This window comes from Macrobrachium nipponense, chromosome 12, assembly GCF_015104395.2.
Source record: "Macrobrachium nipponense isolate FS-2020 chromosome 12, ASM1510439v2, whole genome shotgun sequence".
Taxonomy (NCBI): Eukaryota; Metazoa; Arthropoda; class Malacostraca; order Decapoda; family Palaemonidae; genus Macrobrachium; species Macrobrachium nipponense.
In genome coordinates, this window is record NC_087205.1 from 104,542,366 (window position 1) to 104,562,283 (window position 19,918).

Sequence of the window (19,918 nt, forward strand, 5' to 3'; positions counted from 1 at the left end):
TTCTTTAACGGATGTTGATAGCGTGAAATTAGCAACGATCTTTGACAATCAAACGGCCAAAATGCTTCCGGAATAACAAATACTGCGACGTGAAATCCTAATGGTCTCTTATTCATACAATCCCCCGAAAATTTAAAATAATCGCATTTCACGTAGCTTTGAGATAAACAGCTGTAGCGATACTATTAAGTAGGGCTTCAAAGAAGAGTTTTCTAATAACCACCTCTTCTTATTCCCATCTTTATCCCTATTCGGGGTCGCCGTTTTGAATGAGTCTCTTCTAATCACCTCCTTCCTCTAGAAATAACAGTTGCCAAGGAGAGATTGACACGTTTGTGGAGAAAGGGAAGCTTCCTTTTTTATGCTTCGGTTCTTCGACTCATTCAAATTGCTCCTCATGTAAATATCATATAATATTAAATGTACAATATTATTCAATCTAATGAAGTAGATAATACTTAACAATTCTGCACAGACCGATACAAAGTTCTAACTCATATTTCATAATCTACATCAAACTTCTCTTCAATAATCTTTAATGCATGATATATGGCTGTGATAGAAGGATATTTATAAAGACGTCATGTATTCCCTTATTCGCTATAGCTCTTATTCCTAACATCGCCAAGTGGCAGATCACTAAATTAATGTTAAATATGTGCTCTCACACGTGACGGAAATGGACATTCCCAATTATCAGTAAGTTCTGTACGTTCCATTTATAGCAGAGATGATGGACTAAAAAGAGATCAGACCAAAAACAATGAAAAAGTTATTCATTACGAAAACGAATTAATGAACAAGAACTCTGTTCGGAAAAAACAAAAAACAGCTATCACAAGAGAAGGGGTTTTCGTTTTTGTGAGAATATCGAGGTTTAAATGGTAATCTGGTCGCGTTCACCGTTATTATTATTATTATTATTATTATTATTATTTTATTATTTATTAATTATTTAAAAAATTCCTCCATAGTTTAAGCACGAAGTCTTTCAATGGAGAAACAAATCCACATTATGTAAATTGTAATTATATTTAACGTTTAAAACAGAAAAAGATAGCTTTCGGGAATCTGTAAGGTTTCCCCTTATCAAATCTGACACGTTGAAATAATTTACAGCGAAGGTTAAACAAAGCAGGATCAAAAATTAAAAGTGACTTGTTAATTAAAGGAGGACCATCAGAAGAACCCCCAACTGGGCAAGGACCCAATTCGACGTTTCCAGACCGGCATTGCCTGATTTTTACTGGGACGACCGGTTCCTTGTTTAATTAACAAGTCACCTTAATTTTTTTGCCCTTCCTGCTTTTGGTTTACTTCGCTGAAAGTTTATTTAACGTGTCAGATTGATAAGGGGAAACCGTACAGATCCCGAAAAGTATCTTTTCTGTTTTAAACTTAAATTATTAATTACATTAACATAACTTGGTATTTGTTTCTCCCTTATTATTATTGTTATTATTATATATATTATATATATTATATATAATTATTATATTATATATATATTAATAAATTATATAAATTATATAATATAATATATATATATAATATTATATATATATATATATATACATAATAATATATATATATATATATTATATATATATATATATATATATACCACACATATATTTCCTGACGCAAGTAAAAAACAGTTTTCTATGGGTTAGCGCAGAATCGCGTTAGTAGGTGTATTTTCAGCCGGTACCCCGGTCTCGTTAAACGAACCAACAGCCGTAAGAAATGGGGAGAACAAGTAGGGTTTCATAGGAGGAGGAGGAGGAGGAGGAGGAGGAGGGAGGAGGAGAAGAAGAGACGTCCACAGCACCAATTCCCTTTGGAAACCTTACGAACTACAATGTTCCAGGATTTTTTTTTTTTTTTTTTTTTTTTGCGTCGAACCAGCGGCATTCCATCATACGGATGGATTAAGGAGGCGAAACATGATAACAATGATGATGATATGAGGCAAATGGGGATAATTATGATTATCATCGTTGAAGGTTCACAGACAGAAAATGACTTTACAAGAATGTTCCCTTTCGTCTGATTTTAAAGAACACATCGTCACGTTCAGCACTAAAAAAGATTAGATAACTGAAAAAAAACAATTCTACTGTTAGCCGTAACCACACACTACACAACAGTTGAGAGAGAGAGAGAGAGAGAGAGAGAGAGAGAGGAGAGACGAGAGAGAGAGAGAGATTTTCTTTCTTTTGATAGAGAGAGAGAGAGAGAGAGAGAGAGAGAGCTCAAATACGATCACTTAAATCAGCAAATACAAAACAAAATACAACACTTACTAAAACGGCAGAGACGCAATTGCTCAAAAAGATTAATTCTTCGACTCTGCCAAGAAAATTCTTATCAGTATAAACTAGTCGCTCCCAAAACTCCAACGACAACAGGACAATAAAGAATTCGTCCTTCAGGACATCTAGGAATTAGGACAGACGTCGAACAGAAGCGAGAGAGAGAGAGAGAGAGAAGATGGAGGCCAATAAATGATACCTACAGGATACCTGCCATAATCGATATACCTCTTAGTATCCACCTAATTCAGGCCTTCAGGATCGAGCACGAGGAATCTGAGGACTGTTCCAGAAGGATTCAGGCTCCTATCGGCAGAGGGTTTGTCATATATCATTATCGTCAACACAAGTTCGGAGTCGTATGCGCTTCAGGCGAGATACCACAATCATATCTTTGTTGCTAAGAGATATAAACCAAGTTTTCCTTCAAGTGGTCTAACGCCGAGTTGCTTTCGAAATTATCTAAATAATTATATATGATCTGTTATTGATCATGCTTCTATACTCCTGGTGTTGCTCTTGTCTCTATTCACGTTATTATTATTATTATTATTATTATTATTATTATTATTATTGTGCTCGGCATTGTCGTGATGAAATTTGTTTAATGGCATCTGTCCTACACCAAATACCGGAAGCTGCCGCTCCGACAACTGATTTATGTTCTCTAAATTTCAAACTTGGCTCATCCTATTTACCACTGATTTTCAATACGTCTATTTGCGAAATCATCCATCCGATTAAAACACGAACACATTTTCAGGACGACACTACCGCATGCCTATAATATTGTATTTGTAAATCATTAGGCGCTTCCAAACTCTATATTTATATGGAACTAGCCCACCAAAGTGGCTACTGACTTAAAAATCAAACTTCCAAAGAATATGGTGCTCATTACAAAGAAAGGCATTAGCTTAACATTTGCAATATCTAACAATATTCCGGCAATCCTAACAAAAAACCTTTGCACAATCAGAGTAAAATATATATTGCTTAAGACTGTTTATATGACCTTTATAATAATAAAATATTAGTCTTTGACTTTGTATACCTGTAGGGATGCCAGATTCCTTCTTAAATTCTTCTTCTTCTTCTTCAACAGACGATTATTGTCCTGTCACATAGTTTGTCCGTCAGCCTTTGTACAGACAAATCCACAGCCTCTCCCATCTGCAATTCGCAGACCAATTAACAGAACGAAATTAAAAAGCGCCACTCACTCCAAAAAGGTCCCGATAAACCTAATCTTGACTTACCATCTACAACAGGTTTCAGTCAATGGAATGAGCCTCTTGCTAAGTTCATCTAAGTATCAGTTAACTTGATTTACTAATGGAACATATCAAACATTTCTTTTCATCCTCAAATTGCCAATGCATCTACTAATTCTGAAAAGCATTGAGAAAGAGGCAGGCACCTCACTCACGCTGAAGCTATCAATCCGTGTCGCTGGTTTTAAATTATTTATACTAATATTTCACAAAAGAAAGCTGCCATATAGCCCATTCTTTAAAATCGAAATATCAATGCTAACTAACCCTCACGTTTCAGAAACAACTTCATCTTACTCCCCGACGCTGGCAAAACTTCCAGAGCGAGAAATTTTCAGGCTTCCCTCCGTATTTCCTGCTGTTTTGTATCAAGTCATTTTTAAAATTACGTTATTAATAAAAGGAATAATCCTCGTCTCATGCCATAATTCTTCCAAGCCTTAATTACTCGGCCATCACTTATTAACGAAAGTATCAGACGACATACCCCTATTCATACGGAACAAATCTACCGAGGCCAGTAGGGTATACAGAAGATCTCATATCACAAAATAAAAAGATAATTAATAAATAAATTCATGAAAAATAGATATAAAAAGTCAAATGCGAGGTAAGTTGTTTTAGGGCAATATTGCAAATTTAGTACCAATCGAATTCCACTACTTCACTCACTTTACAAAAAGCGACGCATGACTATAAAAGTTATAATTATCGTTTATCATGACCCAAATCTGCACCAAAAACTCGTTAGATGATCTGACCTGAGGCTCTCTAGGCTGAATGACCTTAAGTCACGAATAGGTTAGATTGTGTCAGACTTCGAACACGACGAGAATAATACAGTATGGCATAAAATTGAGGAAAAGTAGAAAAATAACCCGGCAATATACAATGGAAAATGGGTCAAACGTCAATGTTATCAACTAGGGTAAAAACTTAGGCGGATATATCAGTATTCATTTGAGCATCTTATTTAGCTTATCTAGCTGTGTATTTTTCCATCCACTCATATATATATATATATATATATATATATTATCTATATATATATATATAGATAATAAAAGATATATGCCACGAAGGAAAAATAAACGAATGAGGATCTGCAAGATCTTTCGACGTTAAACGTCCTTTACTGAGCAGAGACTGACATAAATACGAGAAAAGACAATACAAGAAGATTCGTATAACTGACAGATAGGGATTATAAAGAGATTAGTACCTAGAATCCGACACACCTGGAAGATAAGAATAAGAAACCTTCCCAAACAAGCATAAACAATGGGTGCAATTAAAGGTTTAAGACAATCATCTCAGATACAATTTCAAGACAATTAAAGGATTATAGGTGACAGCTATTCAGAACTTGGTAAACAAAACCTATTCACAATCATGTCAGACATGTGGCATATATCTTTATTTATGGATTTATCACGTTCCTAACTTTCGTGATTCAGTTATCATACATACATACATATATATATATATTATATATATATATATATATATATATATATATATATATATATATATATAATGAAGAGGTAGGTTTACTCTTTAATTTAAATTTGACTGTTAATTTTTCAAGTCTAATGGTCTTTACAGTTAATAGGTGTATAAGTGGACTTGGCAATACATTATATGAGCTGTTTCTTGTCTTAGACTTGAAAAACCGAGTTAAATTTGAAATCAAGAAAACTACCCTGTTCCATTTAACTTAAGAAAACACAGGTGATGCCGCAGGTCAAACACAAAATGGCTACCTCAAAAGAATCCAACCGTAACCCTAGAATTCTAACAAAGGTGACTCCTCTTCATCAAGTGAGTGACACCTCCCCCCCAACCCCTCATTACGTGAGGGAATCTGAAAAGCGAGATGACCTAAATATATACCTCACCTGACGACTCCTACTATTCAGTCCCTCCTTTCAAAAGGAGGGAAACGGCACCAATCACCTCCATCGAACCCTACTCCTTCTCTTCGAGGATTATGGGAGGAAGGGAGAGGTCCCTGTAAGGACATTAGGGATGGGCGACATGATCTGATCTCGATGAATGAATTACTCATTTTCTCGATGAATGAATTACTCATTTTCTGTCTCCTCTGATTCCGGAGCATCATTTGTAACCATCCTCAGCTGTTCGGGGCATCATTGTGACCCTTCTCAGCTGTTCGGGGCATCATTGTGACCCTCCTCAGCTGTTCGAGGCATCATTGTGACCCTCCTCAGCCGTCCGGGCATTATTTGTGACCCTCCTCAGCTGTTCGGGGCATCATTGTGACCCTCCTCAGCTGTTCGGGGCATCATTGTGACCCTTCTCAGCTGTTCGGGGCATCATTGTGACCCTTCTCAGCTGTTCGGGGCATCATTGTGACCCTTCTCAGCTGACCGGGCATTTTTTACAACCCTCCTCAGCCGTCCGGGCACTATTTGTGACCCTCCTCAGCCGTTCGGGGCATCATTGTGACCCTCCTGATCCATTCGCTCTATACTTTGAAGGTCGGGTTAAGACAGAATATACTAGCCACTTCTTCACGTTGTAAGATAGACAGAATATAAAATTCAGGTCAACCGACAAACGCTGGGACCTATGAGGTCATTTAGCGCTGAAAGGAAAACAGAATAAAAAAGTACAGTAGGAAAAACTTCTGAGGGGGAAAAGTTAAGTATAACTTAGTTTAACGAGCTCTCCTAGGGCTGGCCCGAAGGATTAGATATTTTTACGTGGCTAGGAACCAATTGGTCACCTAGCAACGGGACCTACAGCTTACTGTGGGATCCGAACCACATTATATCGAGAAATGAATTCCTATCACCAGAAATAAATTCATCTGATTCCGCGTTGGCAGAGCCGTGAATCGAACCTCGGACCACCGGATTGGCAGCCGAGAGCGAAAAAAACTAGTCCAACGAGGAAGAGTCGGAGATAACGTGGAGGAAAGACAATATGAACGGAGGTGCAGTAAAAGGTTGCAGCTATGGCCAATGGGACGCTGCAAAGAACAAATAATGCCTACAGAATACTGCGTAGGGTGCACTGACGGCAAAAACCCCCATAAGAGGTTTTCAAGGAAGTTAATATATATATATATATATATATATATATATATATATATATATATATATATATATATATATATATATATATATATATATATTGGTTACTCGTCTCATCGGCATCTCCATTAAAAAAATGACTGGCCGAATACCAGTTTTGCATCTCAAGTACAAAGCAGCTTCTCATAAGGCATCATTAATTATTCGTTCTGCATACGTTTGCACAGACTACGTTTGCACTAGGAATAACTATGTGCCTCCTTAAGGGGGGGGGGGGGTGAAGTTCCCAGGGAGGTATAGTAGCGCACACAGCATCCTTGGCCAAGTTATGCTAAAACGCTTTCTTTTTCAAGTGACCATACGCAACACCGCATCGGACCCTGGCATTAACTGCCATTTTTCTCCGTTCGGTTTCCTAAGAGATATATTACGCGGTTCTCTGACTAAAAACTGCATCCAAAACTTTTTCGAACCATGAACAACAACGCAATCGACATGCAATCAGCATGACCCCATTACTAATTGTTGCTGGCTACGTCTGAATCATGAGTAGGAAATATGTTGGGCATACGAGAGCAGCACCTTTCGAACGACACGCTGCCCAGACCAAGATCCAAAGGTCCAAGGTCCAAAGAAAGGGACTTATGATTGGTTTCTGAAACTCGCGTTCCGTCGCCGAGGTTAGACTGAAAGTGAAGAGAAAATTGAATGAAACGCTGGAGTCCATTCCTGACGCAGTGTGTGTGTGTATGCCTAAAAGGGCGTCGTTGCCGTTACCTGAAGAAGCCATGGTGTTGCTTATTGTTAATTATGGGCAAGAGCGTGGGCATGAAGCAATCAGGACCCCAAGTTGCAGACTCTACATCTTTTATTCAAGGAGCGATGTCACTGTAGGAAGCTCTGACGTATTAGTCCAATAGTTGACTATGAAAACGAAAGCACTCTAGTTTAAACTAAAGTATGTCATATTCTAGAAAAAATAAAAATTCATTTTCTACTCAGACGAGTCATGGACATATCGTACTTTATGCTCTCTGGGCCACCAAGCAAGGCCATAACGAGGTGGCAGAGGATCATTTCATGGCAAATTAACAGAACGGTCTACTACTCACTCGGTAAAGGGGTGAGGGGGGGGGGGGGGAAATAGGAGACTATAGTGATTCATTTAAGTAGATTCTTGCGCCTACGAGACGTTTGTTTGGCGGCCTCTGATTGGCTGGTAGCCGGAGGCAGAATTCTTCGCTCAGTGGGTCATATTTTCGTTTGTAGCTTAGAAAAACAAGCAATATGTTTACATTTCTTCATTTATCTCACGTTTTACAAAGATAGGAAAGGTTCTTTTGGTCATACAAAGGATTCAGTATTAAATGTACAATTAAGGAATCTTTTCCTGAAATCAATAAGTTAAAATACAAAGGAATTACAACGAGTAGAAGTGAAGGGAGAAACATTTCATTCTTTATACCTGTTTTTATTCATCATCGGATTTTGCATAATTCACGAGATCAAGATAAAATTAAATCTTGTGTTTTTAAAACAATAAAATCACCCTGAATACGCTGGTGCTTTCAGATTTTAAATGCGTGTAATATGTATAGAAAATGAAGAATATGTCTTATTGTGTTGCATCCGTGCTTGACTCGGTTTGACAGTAGTGCCGAGACACATCGTTGGGTCCTCTGCTAGAGCCGTTGGCGTGTTGGCAGTTGCCAATTGGCGATATGAGAAGTTTGCAGTTTCGAGGGACTATGTTATTCACCGAATTATTATGTCATTACATTTTCTATAAATAAATGCATAGAATTCCCATTATGACTTTCGAACATTTTTACTAAAATATTATATATGTCCGTATTTCTGGCATATCTGATAAAAAACCAAAAAAAGTAAATAATCAGATGGATGCATCTGGGTGGTTGGCTTCAATTTAGTCTGTGAGAAAGTGTACAAATGCTTTATGAGGATCACTGATAAATTAACAGAACTTGTTTTCTCTGGCCAAAAACATCAAAAGCTTATGGTTTTCATATGTTCACTCAATAAACAAAAGTACAAATGTTTATTTTTTACCTCATAAAATTTGTTGACGATGTAACGAATAATAATATACTGTCTTTTTCAGAATTGCTTGAGTTACTCTTACACCAGAATGTGTTTATCTCCTTTATATACATGTTACACTTGACAACATGTCTACAACAATGTTTAGGAAAAATTTGCTTAGTTTTCTCCTGAGGTAGTTGATTATTCTTGAATCACTTAATTCATACCGAGTTAGAATAGCTCCCGTAACCGTTCCCACAGCTCTGCATAATTGTGTATATATATATATATATATATATATATATATATATATATATATATATATATATATATATAGTACATATAGGATAAGGAGACTAATCAGAAGACTGTTTATATCATCATCTTTTTATACAAAAAGAATGGAAATTCATGCAGATATATTATATCATGAACACAAAAGAAAGTCATACACATTAGGCTTACATTGGTATGTCATTAGGCTATCGATATGAACAAAAAGAAATTAAAATCTTACAAATTTTCTTACGTCATCATTATTTAAAAATAAAGGAAATCATACATATATACATAGTCATGTCATTACCTATTGGAACAAAAAGAATGGGAAATTATAGATACATTGATATCCCCCTTTTCTCTTAAAACCAAGTAAAAAAGAATTTATAAACAGTATGTACATTGTTATGCCATTACTATATTAAAAAAAAGGAAACTCATATGGATATACTGTAGTTATGAAATTGCCGCTCTAAAAATGGAAAAAAACTATAGAAACACTATTAGGTCTTCAACTTTAAAAAAAAAATAATGGAAAATCATTGATATATATCATCACTGTCAGTCTCATCCTCCCTAATATCAATATCATCACTGTCAGTTTCGTCCATCTCCAACTGTCAATAACAAAACTTTCAAACATATGCTCTCTAGCAACTCTCCTCCTATAATCATCTTCTAATTTCTTAACGTGGTGAAAACATTTCTCCAGTCTTTCTGTTGTAACTTTGTCTATCGCCAGTCTCGTAAGCTGCTCACAGTTTCCAAGATTGATTGGCATTAGATTATTTTTTTCTGATATCCCCCTTTATTTGAGCCCATATAAGTTCTATGGGGTTTAAACTGACAATAATATGGTGGCAGTCTGAGCACATCATGACCATTTGCACGGGCTATCTCATCTATCACATACCTCTGTTTTTCTTTGTGACACTTGGCAATCTGCAAGCAATTTTGGCTTTGTTGCTGATGGTCGTGGGTGACGTTATTAGAGGAAAGCCCACTCTATGACTTCACTTTTTCTGTTGCTGGTTGTTGGCACTTTATTTTCTATTTTGCTATGGTAGGGAGCATTGTCCATTATGATTAGAGATCTATCTTCTATATTAGGCAATAGTTGTTCCTTAAACCACTTTAAAAACCTTTCATGGTCCATTGAATCATGGTAGTCCCCTTTGGCACCATTATTTGACCTAAACAACAATAGCGCATCTTTGACAAACCCCTTCTCACTCCCCGCGTTGCACCACAATAAATCTTGACCCCTTTCCAGTCTTAAGTTTGGGTCCTATTCGCCTTCACCGTTGTCCAACACTGACTTACACATTCATTTTGGTTTATCCAAGTTTCATCCAGGAATACTTCAGGTTTACGTTCAGTTGGACTACAATTCCTATTCTTTTCAATTAACCGTAGATATTCAGTTCTCGCTGCCACTATATCATCACGTTCCATTAAAATTGCTCTTCCACTCGTCACTTTTTTGAACCGGAATCCAATCACTCTCACAATTTTCCATAACGTTGTTCTTCCCCTTACCATTAAACATTTACGGGTCCTTCCTTCACTTTTTCCAGTAGGGCATCTAACGTTGGGAGCTCTCCTCTCTCGTAAAAAGACAAAATCTCCTTCCGAATACACTCATTTTCAAAACTATCCACCTTGTCCTTCACTCGGATCCTCTTCCTGGGATATACAGGTGAAGCGATGGGGGACGTTACCACACTCAGATGACTGTCGCTTGATTTTTTTTTCACTGTGTTGGTTGGCACTCCTGTAGCTTTGGCGGTCTTCTCAAATACTTCATTTCTTGAGTCCTGCTCCCCCATGTGAGCTGAAGTAACGATGAACATTCATTATAATGTTGCGAGCTTGACTTGCAAATCTGGAAATGGTGCTGTCATCTCGAGACATCTGCTTGAAAAGAAAAAGAAATCGTGCTTAGTTCGTTGCTGTTTATTGCTCCACTGAGATTATTATTTCATATCACTCAATCAAGTCTCTGATATCTCTTTCGTTTGAAAATATATTCATATAAGAAAATTAGAAACAATTATGTGAAACCAACCTCATTAAAACTAAGGATGAGCTGAAGAGTGCGAAGTAGGTCCGTAGATTTCAAATTCATTCCTGGACTGAATTTCCCGCCCGCGGGCCGCGGCCAGCCTACACCTCCAACGATACCAGATACATCCATCTGATTATTTACTTTTTTTATCAGATATGTCCAGAAATACGGACATATATGATATTTGAGTAAAAATGTTCGAAAGTCATAATGGGAATTCTATGCATTTATTTATAGAAAATGTAATGACATAATAATTCGGTGAATACATAGTCTCGAAACTGCATACTTCTCATATCGCCAATTGGCAGACTCCAACGGCTCTAGCTGAGAGGACCCAACGATGTGTCTCGGCACTACTGTCAAACCAAGTCAAGCAAGAATGCAACATAATAAGACATATTCTTCATTTTCTCTTTACATATTACACGCATTTAAAATCTGAAAGCACCAGCGTATTCAGGGTGATTTTATTGTTTAATAACACAAGATTTTATTTTATCTTGATCTCATGAATTATGCAAAATCCGATGATGAATAAAAACAGGTATAAAGAATGAAATGTTTCTCCCTTTACTTCTACTCGTTGTAATTCCTTTGTATTTTAACTTATTGATTTCAGGAAAAGATTATTTAATTGTACATTTAATACCGAATCCTTTGGTATGACCAAAACTTTCCTATCTTTTGTAAAACGTGAGATAAATGAAGAAATGTAAACATATTGCTAGTTTTCTAAGCTACAAACGAAAATATGACCCACTGAGCGAGCAGTCTGCCTCCCGCTACCAGCCAATCAGAGGCCGCCAAACAAACGTCTCGTAGGCGCAAGAATCTACCTTAAATGAATCGACTATAGCCAAATAAAACAGCAAATTTACGTTATAATAGCTTCGTCGGGGGCTCGACAGGGTATTAAATTAGTTAAATTAGTAAATATTAAGAATTTCTTGTATTAGAACTGATGGCAATATTGTATACCTGCATTCATCATTCCAAGAGAACTTAAAACTTTTCGATTAAACACTATTTTAGGAATTTTAGACATTCTAATGTCTAATACTTCTTTGCAGAATATAAAAGATCCAGTTGATAATCAAGTTCATCATTAAAATGAAACATTTACTACACAATGACGTCATTCGCGGTCATCTTACTAATCACTGCAAGTTTGTTCATCCACCGTCTGACGAACTATACTTTTTGACGCACGAAAATAAATAAAATCTTAATTTGTCGCTTGATCGTTCACACGACCTTAGTTCACACGAGCGATAACCTGTTACAGCGTAAAGAAAGTTAGGCTAGTTGAAGTAAGACAAGGCCCTCCAATAATTCCAAAAGGATTCGGTTGATACAATATACATTTCCGTGCCGCTTGTGAGATCAGAATGGAGAAGAGAGATGGTATATTTTGGGTACACCCACTGTTAAGTATTAGGGCCTGGTAAAAGGACAATTGCATAATAATAATAAAATAATAATAATAATAATATAATAATAATAATAATATAATATAACTAATAATAATAATAATAATAATAATAATAATAATAATAATAATAATCATAATAATAATAATAATATAATAATAATAATATAATAATAATAATAAATAATCATTAATAATAATAAGAATAATACAATAATTCAAGAAAACTCATAATCACAAGAGTCAATAAAATGGAAAAGTAAATCCACAATAATACGTCTGTCTGATCTTTTTATTTAAATAATAAGATCATACAGCCATATTATTGTGGATTTACTTTTCCAATAATAAGAATAAGAATAATAATAATAATAATAATAATAATAATAATAATAATAATAATAATAATATAATAATAATAATAATAATAATAGTAGTAGTAGTAGTAGTAGTAGTAGTAGTAGTAGTAGTATAATAATAATAATAATAATAATAATAAAGGATCTTTACCATAATTTCCTCAGTCTACTCAGCTGTAAATGAGTACCTATCCCTGATGGGGTAGGGTCCAGCTATGGGTTAAATAGCAAAACTCAGCAATGATGGAAAGAAATGAAGGATTAAACGACAACGACGTAAATGGAACCTCTGGCAACAGAGGAGCTTCGTCCGGCAACCAGGTATTCAACCCAATTGAAGGGGAAGACGGTCAGGTACTTGGAGGTCGTCATCCAGCAACTGATCACCACAACGACAATAATCAACAGCCTGAGATTGGAGCTACAGAGGCAAAAAGGAAGAAATGGACAAGAGAAGAAAACAAGGAAATATGGAGATGCTACATCGGAAGCAACCCGACGGAGAGAGGATATAGAAGAAGATTGGTCAACATCTGGAATGAGAGGAATAACACCCCCCAAACAGAGCAGAGGCTGGCAGACCAAGTAAGGAACATAAAGAAAAAGAACTGGCTCTCCCCAACAGAAAGAGAAGAACTGGAAAGGGAAATGTCACACGACAACGAATTACACGAAGACGAACTGAGAGACGATGCCACAGAAGACGACAGGGAGGATGAGGTATCAACAACGACACACGAAGAAACACCGACGAAGTAACAGAGAGGACGGAATGGGTAGAAAAGATTAGACAATGGATGGAGCCAGATACAGAGACCCGCAAAGACCCCTCCATGAAAGCCTACAACACCAAGAAATTGAGGGAGAAAACAAGTGAGGTCAATGAAATACTGGGCATAATACAGACCACCAGTATCACAGAAACAAATAACTTGACATATGCAGGAGCAAGATTAGTAGCAGAACTGATGGGAATTCGAACACCAACACCACCAGCACAACCAACCCAACGGAAAACCAAAACAGCAACCTCCTTGGAAAAGGCGCCTGGAAAAGCAAATCATGGTGATGAGATCTGACTTGAGTAAACTGAAAGAGATGGCAGAAAAAAGGCTAAGAAGCAAGAAAACAAGGGAGGAACTCAACGAGAAATACAAAGTACAAGAGAGGGGATTAAACAACACAATAGAAGATGTAAAAACAGAGGCTTTTAGCACAGCACATAACATCCAACGGTACATGAACAGGAATAAGGGATACCAACAGAACAAACTATTCGGAACCAACCAGAAAAGACTATACAAGCCAACTAAGAGAGGGGGAAGACAACCACCAGAAATTCCTGAAGCCGAACCAAGTAAGAGACTATGGGAAAACATATGGAGCAATCCGGTATCACACAACAAACATGCAACATGGCTCCAGGAAGTCAAGGAAGAAGAAACAGGGAGAATAAAACAAAGATTCACAGACATCACGACAGACACAGTCAGACACCAACTAAAGAAAATGCCAAACTGGAAAGCCCCAGGTCCCGATGAAGTCCATGGATACTGGCTCAAAAACTTCAAGGCCCTACACCTACGAATAGCAGAACAACTCCAGCATTGTATCTCAAATCACCAAGCACCCAAATGGATGACCACAGGAAGAACATCCTTAGTACAAAAGACCAGAGTAAGGGAAATATAGCAAGTAACTACAGGCCTATCACCTGCCTACAATAATGTGGAAGTTACTAACAGGTATCATCAGTGAAAGGCTATACAATTACCTAGAGGAGACAAACACCATCCCCCACCAACAGAAAGGCTGCAGAAGGAAGTGTAGGGGCACAAAAGACCAGCTCCTGATAGACAAAATGGTAATGAAGAACAGTAGAAGGAAAACCAACCTAAGCATGGCATGGATAGACTATAAGAAAGCCTTCGACATGATACCACACACATGGCTAATAGAATGCCTGAAAATATATGGGGCAGAGGAAAATACCATCAGCTTCCTCAAAAATACAATGCGCAACTGGAATACAATACTTACAAGCTCTGGAATAAAACTAGCAGAGGTTAATATCAGGAGAGGGATCTTCCAGGGAGACTCACTGTCCCCACTACTCTTCGTAGTAGCCATGATTCCCATGACAAAAGTACTACAGAAGATGGATGCCGGGTACCAACTCAAGAAAAAGAGGCAACAGAATCAACCATCTGATGTTCATGGACGACATCAAGCTGTATGGTAAGAGCATCAAGGAAATAGATACCCTAATCCAGACTGTAAGGATTGTATCTGGGGACATCAGGATGGAGTTTGGAATAGAAAAATGCACCTTAGTCAACATACAAAAAGGCAAAGTAACGAGAACTGAAGGGATAAAGCTACCAGATGGGAGCAACATCAAACACATAGATGAGACAGGATACAAATATCTGGGAATAATGGAAGGAGGAGATATAAAACACCAAGAGATGAAGGACACGATCAGGAAAGAATATATGCAGAGACTCAAGGCGATACTCAAGTCAAAACTCAACGCCGGAAATATGATAAAAGCCATAAACACAGGGCAGTGCCAGTAATCAGATACAGCGCAGGAATAGTGGAATGGACGAAGGCAGAACTCCGCAGCATAGATCAGAAAACCAGGAAACATATGACAATACACAAAGCACTACACCCAAGAGCAAATACGGACAGACTATACATAACACGAAAGGAAGGAGGGAGAGGACTACTAAGTATAGAGGACTGCGTCAACATCGTAAACAGAGCACTGGGGCAATATCTGAAAACCAGTGAAGACGAGTGGCTAAAGAGTGCATGGGAAGAAGGACTAATAAAAGCAGACGAAGACCCAGAAATATACAGAGACAGGAGAAAGACAGAAAGAACAGAGGACTGGCACAACAAACCAATGCACGGACAATACATGAGACAGACTAAAGAACTAGCCAGCGATGACAATTGGCAATGGCTACAGAGGGGAGAGCTAAAGAAAGAAACTGAAGGAATGATAACAGCGGCACAAGATCAGGCCCTAAGAACCAGATATGTTCAAAGTACGATAGACGGAAATAACATCTCTCCCATATGTAGGAAGTGCAATACGAAAAGTGAAACCATAAACCACATAGCAAGTGAATGCCCGGCACTTGCACAGAACCAGTACAAAGAGAGGCATGATTCAGTAGCAAAAGCCCTCCACTGGAGCCTGTGCAAGAAACATCAGCTACCTTGCAGTAATAAGTGGTACGAGCACCAACCTGAAGGAGTGATAGAAAATGATCAGGCAAAGATCCTCTGGGACTATGGTATCAGAACGGATAGGGTGATACGTGCAAACAGACCAGACGTGACGTTGATTGACAAAGTCAAGAAGAAAGTATCACTCATTGATGTCGCAATACCATGGGACACCAGAGTTGAAGAGAAAGAGGGGGAAAAATTGGATAAGTATCAAGATCTGAAAATAGAAATAAGAAGGATATGGGATATGCCAGTGGAAATCGTACCCATAATCATAGGAGCACTAGGCACGATCCCAAGATCCCTGAAAAGGAATCTAGAAAAACTAGAGGCTGAAGTAGCTCCAGGACTCATGCAGAAGAGTGTGATCTAGAAACGGCACACATAGTAAGAAGAGTGATGGACTCCTAAGGAGGCAGGATGCAACCCGGAACCCCACACTATAAATACCACCCAGTCGAATTGGAGGACTGTGATAGAGCAAAAAAAAAAAAAAAAAAAAAAAAAAAAAAAAAAAAAAAAAAAAAATAAATAAATAATAATAATAATAATAATAATAATAATAATATTCTTTATTTCAGCTTATGGCTATATACATGGATGAAAGCTTCAGAGGTCACCTTGAAAAGCTCTCTCAATATTTCAGAATGCCATCTATTTCTGTCACTGGACTCAGGAATGAGCTGTTACGAAGTTCGCGTCTTTTCTGGACTTCTAAACTGAACTCACTGGCAACATCCACCGTCAGCAAGGCTGGTGGCTGCGTTGAGGATAAAAACTGAGGCAGCGATTTCGTAAAACCATGAGATTTATTTTCGCCACAGTGGCTATACGTTCTATTTGAAGTACACATCTTCCATTTCTGCGACAAATGACGCGCTAAATAAAACACCATTCACGCCATGAACAGGCAGTCTAATACGATTATGATAGCTGCACTTATTAGTTGGAAAAATATATAGGATCTCATTGCTAATCCTACCGCGAGGATTTTTGCATAGTTGTTGAAGCGAATTACTTGGTAACTAATTTACCTAATTAGCTCGAATTTAGTCTTTATTTTTTCAATTCTTATTAACGCTTCCTCTATATAAAAAAAAAAATCATATTCCCTCACGCACACTAATTAAGCAGACGGCCTGTTTACTATTCAGTGGTGAAGTACTGTCAAGAACACGACGCTAGACTGCAATTAACACATATAATCATTCTGCAGAGCTGCCATTTCACGCACCTGCAGGGGTGTGAGTCATTCACCCCAGAAACCTGCGGTCAGTCGAAACCATACCAAGCCCAGGAACGAAAACTTGTTAGCAAAAAAACCCCACAGTTAACTGAGGACAGGAACCGAACCTATAGACCAGTGGTCCGTGGAAATGTTCCAAGGGGTCCTCAAGATAATGGGAGGAGGAAGCGTTCCTGTAAAGTTCACTAAAATTTGTGTGCAAAATTGCAAAATGAATACTGTGGTGAAAGTTATTTTAAGTAAAGTGTATACATTTATACCCTGAGAACACTTTTAAACCCAAGAGGGAAATTATCATGAGAAGAAGTCTGCTATACGTGATTTTCATATAAGGGGTCCGCTAACTGTGTGCCATGATGATGGGTGTGCTATGTTGCTTACTGCTTGGCAGCTGTCTGACTTCTAGCAATTATAGTATGACTCGGCGGTCTCGTTAAATTGATAGCAACGATAATAATACCTAATGGGGTCTACATTATTTGTAACTCACACGCTCAAATTATCAGTATATTACAATAATGCATAAGGCATACTGTAAATCTAGAGAACAGTTTTATCAATTTAAAGGATATGTTAAATACCGTACAATATATCCAAAATAAAGACTATACTGAAAGAAGTAGAGTTGGATTGATAAAAAGAACAGTGCGTAGCGACGATAAACATAAAAATTAGGGTAATAAATAAAGACACAAATATTAATGAAAATAATGACGAACCTTGGAGCTTCAACAGAAAAACCCTTAATTGACCGATTATGCAATATATATATGTATTGAAAACAAGACAATTCAATTTTAAAAATGTAACTTTCAACAGGAAATATTTTAACATGACTACGTTAAAAACGCTTGTAGAAAACTACGAAATCACAAGCTAAGGCAACTTAGCGACCTTCATAACTGTCTTCCAAATTACTACTCAGGACATTACAAGACTTCTCCAATCATGCAGTCAAATTAATATCGAACAAACACCATGACCACTAGGGGTCACGCCAACCCAATCTAAACCTCACTGGCTACAGATTCATTTGAAAATCGAGTATAAAATAACACCATTACATTCATCCTGAAAAAAGAAATGGAACCGAAATATTTAAAAGACCTTCAACAACCACAAAACCACAACAAGTATCACTAACAGTAAGGGCATGAATGGAGTCAGGATATCAAATAATAATAATAATAATAATAATAATAATAATAATAATAATAATAATAATAATAATAATAATAAAACTAATAATAATAATAATTTTTAAATAGCGACGCTGAGGCTAATCTAACCTGGAAAATTCGCGAAAAAATTACAGACACCTACTTAAAAAGTTTCGACCTAGAAGCATTTAGGAAAACTGTAAACTCAAACCGAATAATGAGAAGAGACCAGTGAAGGCCGAGGGGGGGGGGGGGGGGGGCGGGGGGGGGGGGGGGGGGGGGGGGGGGGCTTCTTCCCAGTACCAAAACGGGCGGTAAAGTTACTTAACCAGAGTTGGAGCTGGAATTGCTTGTTTGTTTGTTTGTTTGTATGGTGCTTTTAAGTTGCATGGAACCAGTGGTTATTCAGCAACGGGACCAACGGCTTGACGTGATTTCCGAACCACGTCGAGAGTGAACTTCTATCACCAGAAATACGCATCTTTCACTCCTCAATGGAATGACCGAGAATCGAACCCGCGACCACCGAGGTGGGACGCTAATACCATACCAACCACGAGCTGGAATTGCGAACTAAGAGGTCCAACGCTGGAGGAAAGAAAATTGAGTGCGCAAGAAGACAACCTCGTAGTTGCACTGTGAAAGCAAGATGGAAGAAGGAGAATATGAACGGAGGTAGAGCAGGGCTTGGGAATTATAACTACTACACAAACGATGACGGACAGGGTAATAACTATAATCAAAAAGCCTTCCCTAACTCATTCGTAACACTTTAACTAATTTCATCTTAGTAGCAAAACATATCACTATCAAATACCAATTGACAGGATGATTTACGACAGAAAGTGTTTACATTTACAGTATGATTTATTTCACATAAAGTATATATACTATATTCGTGATTTATGTTAATAGTCCCCCCACAGCGCAATTACGGCAAGTGATTTGGAGAAATATATAATCCGAACAGTCCTCTAAATTTGGAATCACCGACCTTGTAAAGCGGTATCTTAGATCGATCAGGTAATTAATAAAGTATAAAGGACTATCCTAACTGATCGAGTGGTTCAAATCAATCTAGGTCGCTTTTAATTAATTACGTATTGTGTATGTATATATATATATATATATATATATATATATTATATATATGTGTGTGTGTGTGTGTGTGTGTGTATATAATATATATATATATATATATATATATATATATATATATTATATTGTAGCTATTACAATTACGTATGTATCTGGTAAAAATGGCTAGTAGATTCTACACACACACACACACACACACCCACACAATAGTGATAGCCACGATGTCCTCTTAACTTTTCAAATTCTTTGCTCTTTTCTTGGATTTGCTTGTCACTACAAAGCCTTGAGCTACAGCTTCAAAGAAATAGGAAGAAATCACTATGTCTGGTAGCGGGAAAC

The 19,918-nt window shown here is 37.4% G+C and overlaps 1 protein-coding gene across 7 annotated transcripts in view; it reads right to left on the reverse strand.

The window, feature by feature from the left end:
* The window catches only part of LOC135224729 (protein retinal degeneration B-like), a 189,553-nt gene that overhangs the window by 60,133 nt on the left and 109,502 nt on the right, over window positions 1–19,918 (reverse strand). Inside the window, exon 1 of one of the 7 annotated variants that reach the window (XM_064264042.1) lies at window positions 3,370–3,400. The exons of 5 other annotated variants lie outside the window; for them this stretch is intronic. The gene's annotated coding sequence lies outside the window, so the exon portion shown is untranslated. Of the gene's footprint in view, window positions 1–3,369; window positions 3,401–19,918 lie in introns of those variants that run through there. One more of the 7 variants, XM_064264038.1, reaches the window with a different exon arrangement.